Source organism: Solanum dulcamara, chromosome 9 (assembly GCF_947179165.1).
Source record: "Solanum dulcamara chromosome 9, daSolDulc1.2, whole genome shotgun sequence".
NCBI classification, from domain to species: Eukaryota; Viridiplantae; Streptophyta; class Magnoliopsida; order Solanales; family Solanaceae; genus Solanum; species Solanum dulcamara.
In genome coordinates, this window is record NC_077245.1 from 5,752,720 (window position 1) to 5,762,481 (window position 9,762).

The following is a 9,762-nucleotide window of genomic DNA, read 5'->3' on the forward strand; positions in this document are numbered from 1 at the left end:
CATCATTTCTAGCATAAGAAATTTATAAAAGAGATGTTGATGAAAAGAAAAATGAAAAAAAAGAACTCAAAGCAAAGGGAATGAGTTGTGATCAGTTACACAAGCTGGGTTTTGAGAGTAGATAATTTAATATTGAGCTTGCTACGTGTTTTTCCATCAAAATTAAGAATAAATTTGTGTCAAAGTATAATAAAAATAATATATTTAAACCGTTAATATAACTTGAGAAGCATATTTAAACTATTTTTTTTATAGATAGAAGGTATATTTGATACTTTTTCGAAAATGAATTAGCAGAGGGTTTGATGTGGGGTTTCCATCAACTGGATATTTGGGCTGCTGAGAAATGCCACTACTCACTGCCTATGCTCAGTTTTGAAATTTGCCTTCTTTTTCTTTCTATCAATGGTGCTGTCAGATCAATCTTTGTTTGACTGAGCTCCTTTTTAAATTATTATTTTTGAATTTTCCTCTCTCCTTTTTTTCGTACTTTTCCTTTTTCTGAATTTCTGATTTATTTAGTGGTCAGTCATGTCTTCATTTGGTAAATTAGTCATCATCATCACATTATATCAATGTCTAATTGTGTCTCAAGTCAAACTTCCCCTAATTTCAGATTTATCGAGAAACTCAAATTTTATAAACCTGAAATAACTCCTACTCAGTGTTCTTCTTTTCAATTTACGTGACACCATTAAAGACTCATAAAATTTAAGAAGGATATGAAAAACTTTTAAAATAAATTTTAAATATTTGTACGGCAAAAAATATTTGATTAAGAATTAAAAAGATTATTCAATTTTAAAGTTAAAATTATTATTAATTATAAAAATATGACATTTTTTTTGGAAAGACTAAAAAGAAAAGTTCGCAGGAATAATCCAACTTTTTTCATTGAATTGACAATTGCGGATTATATGCTGTAAAATAGTTGACCTTGCTATTTGACATTTTATGAATAAGCTGAGATTGTATATTTTTCCATCTTCAAGTATTTTAATTAATCTGCATTAGAAGAAATTAAATTACGTTTCTTGAGATCAAGATTTCAATTTCTTCACAATAGTACCTTCATTGACTTCGATTATAACGTATATTAGTTGGAATTTGTTGTCCAATTGGACTCTGCGCGGCGTAAGCTAATCGTTCGAAAATCAACATTGCTTCGCTGGATTTCTGTTGGAATTATGTATGACTTCTTCAATTTCTACTCTCAATGTACAGTTGTATGTCTATATATATATATATATGAAAACTGTATGTTATATGTGTATGATGGTATGTAAGAACATATATTTGACATACACGTATGACATAGATACAACAAAATGCTACCATTTTTATAAAAACATAAAATCTGGCTATATTTTACAAAAATGGATGTTAAATATAGCATTTCTTATGAATTTTTCCTTTTCTCATAAGTAGTATTAAATTCAAAACACTTTTTAAAATTAAAAATGAAATGATCTTATTCATCACACCATAATTTTCGATGGTATTACAATTAAATTAGCTAAGAAAGTAAGTCCAAATCAAACGAAAATTATCAAGACTTGGATGGTAACTGTTTTTTTCTTCTTCTTTTTGAAACAATAAAAATTTAACAAGGAGGGAAGAAAACATGTTAAAATTTGAAAGAAGAAATATCCAAAGAAGTGGATTTAAAATCAGTACTCCTTTTAGCTGGTGCTAAGTTGTGGTACTAGACTAATAGGTATAAGGGGAGAGGAAAAAAAAAAGGTGATGGTGTTTTTATAGCAAAGGAATTAATGAGGAAAGTGGCAAGGCATTGGTACATGTTTGCCCTTATAATCCATCTTACACCATTGTGGAAAAAGAAACCTTATAGTCTTATATCCTTTTATAGTGAAAGTGATTACAACAAAAGTAGTACTAAGTAGTATAGTGAAATTATTATTAAAGGGGAATTTCAGGTCCATTGCATCAGCATAACATTAAAGTCACATTTTGTAACTAAGTGGATATTTTTGATCTTTTGAAAGATAATACCTTGTGGATTTCTCTCAATTTTCTAGTGGTTTCATTTATGGTTTTATGGGCGTTTTATCATGTTTCATGCATTGTGAAATTTGAAAAAAAATATATTTTATTTATAAAGTAAAAAATAATATTTGAAATTATTGTATTTGGGCATGAATATAAAATGAAGTTTTTCTTTTATTTTTTGTGAGTAATTTGGAGTGAAATATTTTTTGTTATTTTTCGAATTCTTGAATTACACTTCAAATTGAATTTCAGAATTTTTCCAACTAGTAGCCACGTTGAACTCCGAAAAACAGTGAACAATTTCATGGCCTAACGCCTTTAATACTGAATGTCTTTTCGTAAACAACATCTTTTTAATCGGTCGTTCATTCGAGAGAAATTGAAGATAATTTATTTATTTTCTTAAGTTAGGAATAAGGTCTATAACTCCATCAGTTAATTATTTACACTAAATTTGTTGTTGTCGTTGGTTTTAGTGAATGTTTATCTTGTGTGTTTCATTATTATAATTTTTTTTAAAAAAAACTTACTTGGTTTTTATGACTTTTAAGGTATAGAGTAATGGATTCTTGTGAAGCATATATTAGAGAGAGAATCTATGGTGATAGTGACTATACAATTCAGCATAGAGAGTGACATATCAGATGAAAGTTTAAGACCTGAGAGACAAAGAAAGGGCTACTATTCTACTACTACTACTATTAATAAAACCTATAGGCTATAGTTGGATAATACTAACAATATTGTTAGTTATCCATTTGTTATTAACATTGTCCTTGCAATAATATGCCTCATTATAGTATTATAATATAATTATTATGCCCACTTGGACCACTTGGTTGTTCAATTTGATCAAATTCTAGATTATACTATATCTTTACCTAGTGGATTGATTATCTTGTTTTGGGCATTCAAGATTAATGTTCATTATACTCTGATGGTGTATTAATCTTGTCTTTGGAAACAAGTAAACACCATAACAAAAGAGGAAATGATATATTATGATTTAATGTGTGAACAAAGTCCTGTATAGGAAGTTAAAAGAGCAGTATTACACCTTATTAAAAATATTTTTAGACGCTCAATAATAATCGGTTCACACCATACAAAGTTTTCTTTTATTTTATTTAAATAACATAAAAGTAAAAGTAAAATTTGTAATGGATATAAAGTTGATTTTTTTTTAGAAGTAATAACATATTCAATGTAATTCACAAGTGTGATTTGGGTAGCGTAATATGTACTTAGGTTTTATCCCTATTTTTTGAATATAGAAGTTATTTTTGATAATATCTCGACTTAAAAAAACATATATTTCATGAGCAATTTTGAAAAAGAAAATACGGAAGTGAAAAAGAAACGATAACAATAACAAAATAATATATTAACCGAATTAAGCAAATAAAACAACACCTAAAAACTTGAAGAATAATCATAATATATACTACATGTATGAAAGGAGAAGCACATACGATGCTCCAAACACTACAATAAATAAAGGATTACGCTACAATAATATATATTATATTTAATGGCTATAATAAATACAGATATTTATTATAATCATCACTTTATATAAATATCGCTAGACTTTAACAACTCTAGATATAATAGCATTAACTTAATTGCCGCTAAATATTAATATTGTTACTAAAAAAAAAAATTGTTATCACTACTTTATCTCTTTTGTTGCAGTGAAATTACCATCAAATCCACTCCAAAATTAAACGAAATAACACTCAGCTAACTATTAAGTTTTTATCCTAATCCGCGATTTTCATATTCTAAAAAAAATTGCATGAAATTTTTTTTCTTTTTAATTGTAGTTTGTTATGATCAGAGTATTGGGTCCATAAGAGGGGAACAGTGGGTAAAAGACAGAAGTAGTCAGAGACATTAAAACAGCTGGATGAATTGACGAAGGTCCTTAAAGAAGAAAATAATTGTGACATATATCCATCATAGAATAAATTCATAAAATCCTCCTCTGTTTCTTTGGCCAATAATATTATATATAACTCACTTTGGGATCTTCCTTAGATTTTCTTTTGGATTTTATGTTTTATCACGTGATTACGTTTCCTCATTTATATCTATTTATGTATGAATGAGAGAAAAAAACAATATACATTATACTTACGTGTTGAAAGTTAGGTGCACAGAACTAGCTGGCCTTTAGCTGCAGGTTCTATCTACGACTTTCTAGTTTCTACATACGCCAAAATTCATATATATAATGATCTCTTCATTACGACTTTGTATTTTGTAAAATCTTGACAATAATGTTTTTTTCTTCTTTTTTCCATCCAAAAAGGATTAACGGTGTTTTTATTTACTTTTTAATGTAGCTCAAACTTTTAATTTACTGGTTGATGGTACTGGAGGTGTGGAGCAACTTGAGCCGTACCTTATCACAAAAAGGCTTAAATGTTTTTCTCTGTCTCAATACTCGTTTAGATTTTCAGTGTCAAATACTTTAAATTTGAGAATGAAATCTTTAAATTTTTAAAATAAAAAAATTACGTAAAAAATGCTTTATGTCACAATAAGTGACAATTCAAGATATTTATAAGATATAGGAAAAGAAAAAATTAAAAAAAAGAGATTTGTTGATATCTCGAAATTCAAAAAGTGTCACGTAATATTCGACAGAGCATCAGCTAAACACTTACAATGTTACTAGTAGCCTGATTACTAATAGTATTTGAGAAATCATAAAACTGGGTGAAATGATTAATTATAAGACTAAGATGCTTTAACACCTTAAGTGAGGAAGATGGAATCCTAATTAATTCCATGATCATAGATATAGATCGCCTAGCTACATATAGTATAGTCGTTGGTGTAAGTTATACCACATAGTTTAATTAGCTTATATTGTTTGGATGGTGAATATAATAAATTAAATTCACCACTTATCAAGCAACTATTCCATATAATTTTGGTGAGAGTTAATTTCAATTCTACGAAATAACCTTTCGCCTGCTATTTATGATTTTGATCCCACAAAAAACAAACACCTTACATATTGCAAGAACTTTGATATTATGATGATTAATGATTTTCCTAATTTCTTGCAATTAAATTAAATATGTCATTCTCAACAAGAGAGGTGAACTAAATTAAATCTCTTCTAGCAAGGGTGGGTCAATAAGATTGATGGAGTAAAACCAATTTTAATGCGAAGCCTTTTTTATTTTTCTGCTCAATAATTTTTAAAAGAATAATCAATTTATAAATCTATAATCAGTAAAACTGGATTTCATCATCTTTTAACTTGGGGACTTGAGTTTGATTCTCAAAATATATTATTTTTTTGCCAGAGAGTGTTTTCCTCATCAATCCGTCTACTTAAATTAAAATTTTAGAAATAAAAAATTTCTTAACCAGCAACGTTTTACCTATATAGTTAATCTACACCTTGGAACTAAATTTATCAAATATTCTCAACGAGAGATATAAACCCAAATTAAATCTCTCATTGCTCCCGAACCCTTAACAAAAGAAGGATTGAAAAAAAAGAGGGGAGGAGTTTGATCCTTTAACATGGGAAAAAGAAGAGACTAATTATGACTATCAGGTATCATGATAAAAATATTGAGGTTCCTTCGAGCTTAATCAGAAATCTCCGATATAAATCCTAGGGCATTTTAACATCATGATGGGTCTTCAAGAAGAAACCAAACTTGCTCGTGTAAGAAGAGAGATTACTGACAATTAAGGTTCTATTATTTTCTATCAAAGGCCTCAAATACATGTTATAAGAATTGAATATTTTTTTGAGAGAAAAATAATTCACCTTTAATTTATAAAGACCTACTCAGCGTAAATTCCAATTAATCACAAAGTATATTTTGAATATGTAATGCTAAAATAAAAAAGAGACTAATAATGATTTCATGGCAGGGAAAATCTATTGCTAGTGTTTGGTGGAGTGGACTCATCATTACCATATAATCAAAGGAAATGAATACACACGCACAAATCTTTCTTTCTCAGTACTTCCCTCCCAAATAACTCTTAACTCATCATTTTTTTTTTCTCTGTCAAAGATTCAAACAAAATGATTTGCATTTGGAAAATCTGTCTCCACGAAGGCCTCCATCCATGCAGTTTTTATAGCATGCAAAAATAATTCTGCCACTTTCACTGTAAAGAAAACATCCCCCATTACTACTAAGTATTAGTCTTCCTAAAGTTTTTTTTTGGTTTCCCACTCTTTGTTTGGAGTGTGTATTAGAAATTCGATTAAATTCAGATCTCGCACTGTAGAGCCCATTTGGAGATGGCACTGTCAATAGGATTCTCTCCATAGCAAGATTTTAAATCCAAAACCTCTAGTTAAGAATTAACCAATTCCACCACTGCACTTAGGGCTGTTCACAGTTTTGGTTAAAACCAAAACCAAATCGAAAATTTAATCAAACCAAATAAAAAAACCGACATTTGGTTTGGTTTGGTTTGGTTTGATTTTAAATTTGAAAAATCGATAATATTTGGTTTGGTTATGGTTATAGTAAAAAATAACTGAATAAATAACCAAACCAAATCGATAATTATATACATAAAATTTATAATTATTTATATGTATAATATTAGCTTTTCATAAATAATTTAAAATATTTTATACCTTTTAATTATTAATTTTCATAATTTAATTAAAGATAAAATTGATTATATTATGGATTCTCTAGTTAGTTTAGTTTAAATATGTAATTTTTTCATTTTAATGGACAAAGTTGTTTATATTTTGGAACCTCTGTTTGACTTGTTCTTTTAAATCTAAACTGCGTTGCAAGTTTGGTCCACTTGATTTGCCATCAGCATGTCTTTCCCTCAATATGCAGCAAAGTTCGCCCACGTGGGCCGTGAGGAAAAAAGAGTTTCATAAGAAATTTAAAGAATGTGGAGATAGAATATTTGAATTGTTCCGGCTAATAATAAACCGAAAAACCTAACCAAATCGACAATAACCAAACCGATGGTTATTATTTTAGTTGGTTTGGTTATGATTTTAGACATTTAAAAACCGATTAAATTTATTTAATTATGATTTTAATCAATAACCGACCCAAATCAAAATATCAACACCCTGACTCACTACCAATCCTTGTTTTGATATTCTTCCTAAAGTTAAAAATAGTGCTCCTACTCCCAACCACTTATATCTTCTCATAATTACCCACGACCACTAAAGGCATATAATTTCTTCTATTTTGATAACCACTCAATCAACTATTTCCAAGTGATCGTGCATATAGCTTAAGAAGATACTTAGTAACTAAGCAAGTTTGCTCATTAAGTTTCTTATTTATTTCCTCCTTAGAATTCTTTTCGATAGACATTCATTTTGACGTGAAATTTTCGTAGATTATCCCTTTTGAAATAATTATTAATTAGTAAATACTTTTTTATTTATTTATCTTACAAATGGATGTCTTAGACTACGATGTAACGATTTTCTTGAGCAAATTAAAACTTTTATCATAAAACATTTGATTACAATATAAAATTTTGTGAGTCAATCAAACGTTAAACGACAGTCTAATATTTTGTTTGTAAGGTTGAGCAGTACATGAATAAATCATACTTGGATCTGAGGTTGCACGGAAGGTTTAATGCTATATTTGTACTATTTTAAAAAATAATATGGATAATATTTGAATGATGACCTAAAAATAAACATTTGCGTATATCGACCTCATTAACATAACGTACGAGCACAATAATTAAATAGGTTAATTACACTAGACGCTCATTTCTTATACTTGATAAACTGTTGTTTAACTAAGTAAAAAAATTATATGGGAAAGAAGATGAGAATTTAATGTATTAGGGCGTAAGGTGATCACATCAAGACAATTTATTTTTCTTTAATAAGTGTCTCATTCCTGTTGGAAAGAAGAGAAAAAAACAAAATTATAAACTATTGATTAGATCCCGTGAAGAAAAATAAATGAAACAAAAGGACAGCACACAAATAATAAAGAATTATTAAAGATAGTCATTAATCTAAACTTTTTTAAAGTGGAAAACATTCTGCAGTGACTAATATCCAAAAGAAGACTTTCGTCTTTGATTAACATGTGGAACAACAGCAAATCTTCTTTTCTAATATGATTAAATAGATTAATAGATTGATAATTTAATAAAAATATAACATAAATAAATTATTAATATAAAAAGCAAAGGGTTAAATTTCTTTTTGAGGGGCCTTTACTAATCATTCCTGGAATATTTCAAGAAAATTTAGACCCACTTCTACTTTATGCCTGGCAGCAGGTGTTGACTGCACTCCATTATTTTTCTCTTTAGAAAAAAAGCAACAATTATCAATCAAAGTCAGTAAAAAAAAATGCTCAATGATATGAGAGACTTCATTTCGTTTTCGTTTGTAAATTGCACCCTTATATTTATGAATTTATTAATTGAACTTTTTAACTCATCAAAATATAATATTTTAAACCCCTTTGATTATTGACCAAACCTATGTGGTACTGATATTGCTGACTTGGAAAAATGCGTCCTTACATGAGTTTTAAAGCAAGTGAGATTAAATATTTTACATTAAAAAATTAAAAAAAATATATGTAAAAAAAACAACAACATTCCTACCTCTAGCCACTTTTTCTTCTTCTATAGATCCACCCATTATACCCACCCTCTTGTTCTTCATCTTCTTAACATCAACCCCCCTTCCACCCCCAACCAAACTTTTTATCTCTATTTCTAAATGTTTTTTAAAAAAAATCTTTTTTTTTGCTACAATCAATACCTTTCTTGATCATTTTTTGTTCCGACACATTTTCATCCTTGAAAGTTTTAATTTTGTGAGTATCTTTTGAATCTTGTTTGTATAATGTGAAGGGTGATATTGAATATTGAAAAACTCCATTGATAAGCTTGAGGAAACTTGAAGAACAATAAATAGGTTTTGTTAATTTATGAAATTAATTCAAAATTGTAATGAGGATTTGTTGAGTTTATATTTGTGAACTTGTAATGTAAAATTCAAGTCAAACAGAGAAGAATTTAATCTATTTAGCATGAATTTGACTCTTAATTTGGAAGAAAATATGAAGAACATAATGTTCAACATTTTCAGAATTTAGAAAAGTCTACTTTTTTTTTAACATTTAATATCTTATTTGTAACTAAAAATGACATGGAATTCAACGTGTAAAACGAGTGTACTAAACTTGCACACATCAGATGAGAAAGGGGTTTAAAATATTGTATTTCAGTGAGTTTAAGGATTCGGTTGGCAAAGTCATAAGTATAAGAGTTCAACTTACAAACGAAGCCAAGTATAAAGGCCTGCAAGGTCATTCCAGCGAAAAAGAAAAGAAAAAGAACTTCAAGTACTCTAGCAAAACATGCCAAATGCTAGAGGAAAATATAGAAAAATTAGAAGAAAAAAGGACAGTATAAAAGATTCTTATAATATATACATTTTAAATTAGTATGAAGCTAGCGTTTGATTCCAAAATTTTAAATATTTTTGATAAATTATTTTTGAGTGAAGTTTTGGTGAAATTTCATCATGTATTTGATCATGATTATTTTAAAGAATATTTGATTATTTCAAAAAATATTATTTTGTATTCATAAATTTTAAAAATTATTAAAATTCTCAAAAGTATGTATTATCATATTATAATAAATATGTTCCGTTAAAAAAAATGTGACATAATTGATGACAATCATCAATAACAAAATAACAATATGGACAAGGGCAATACATTAATCGTA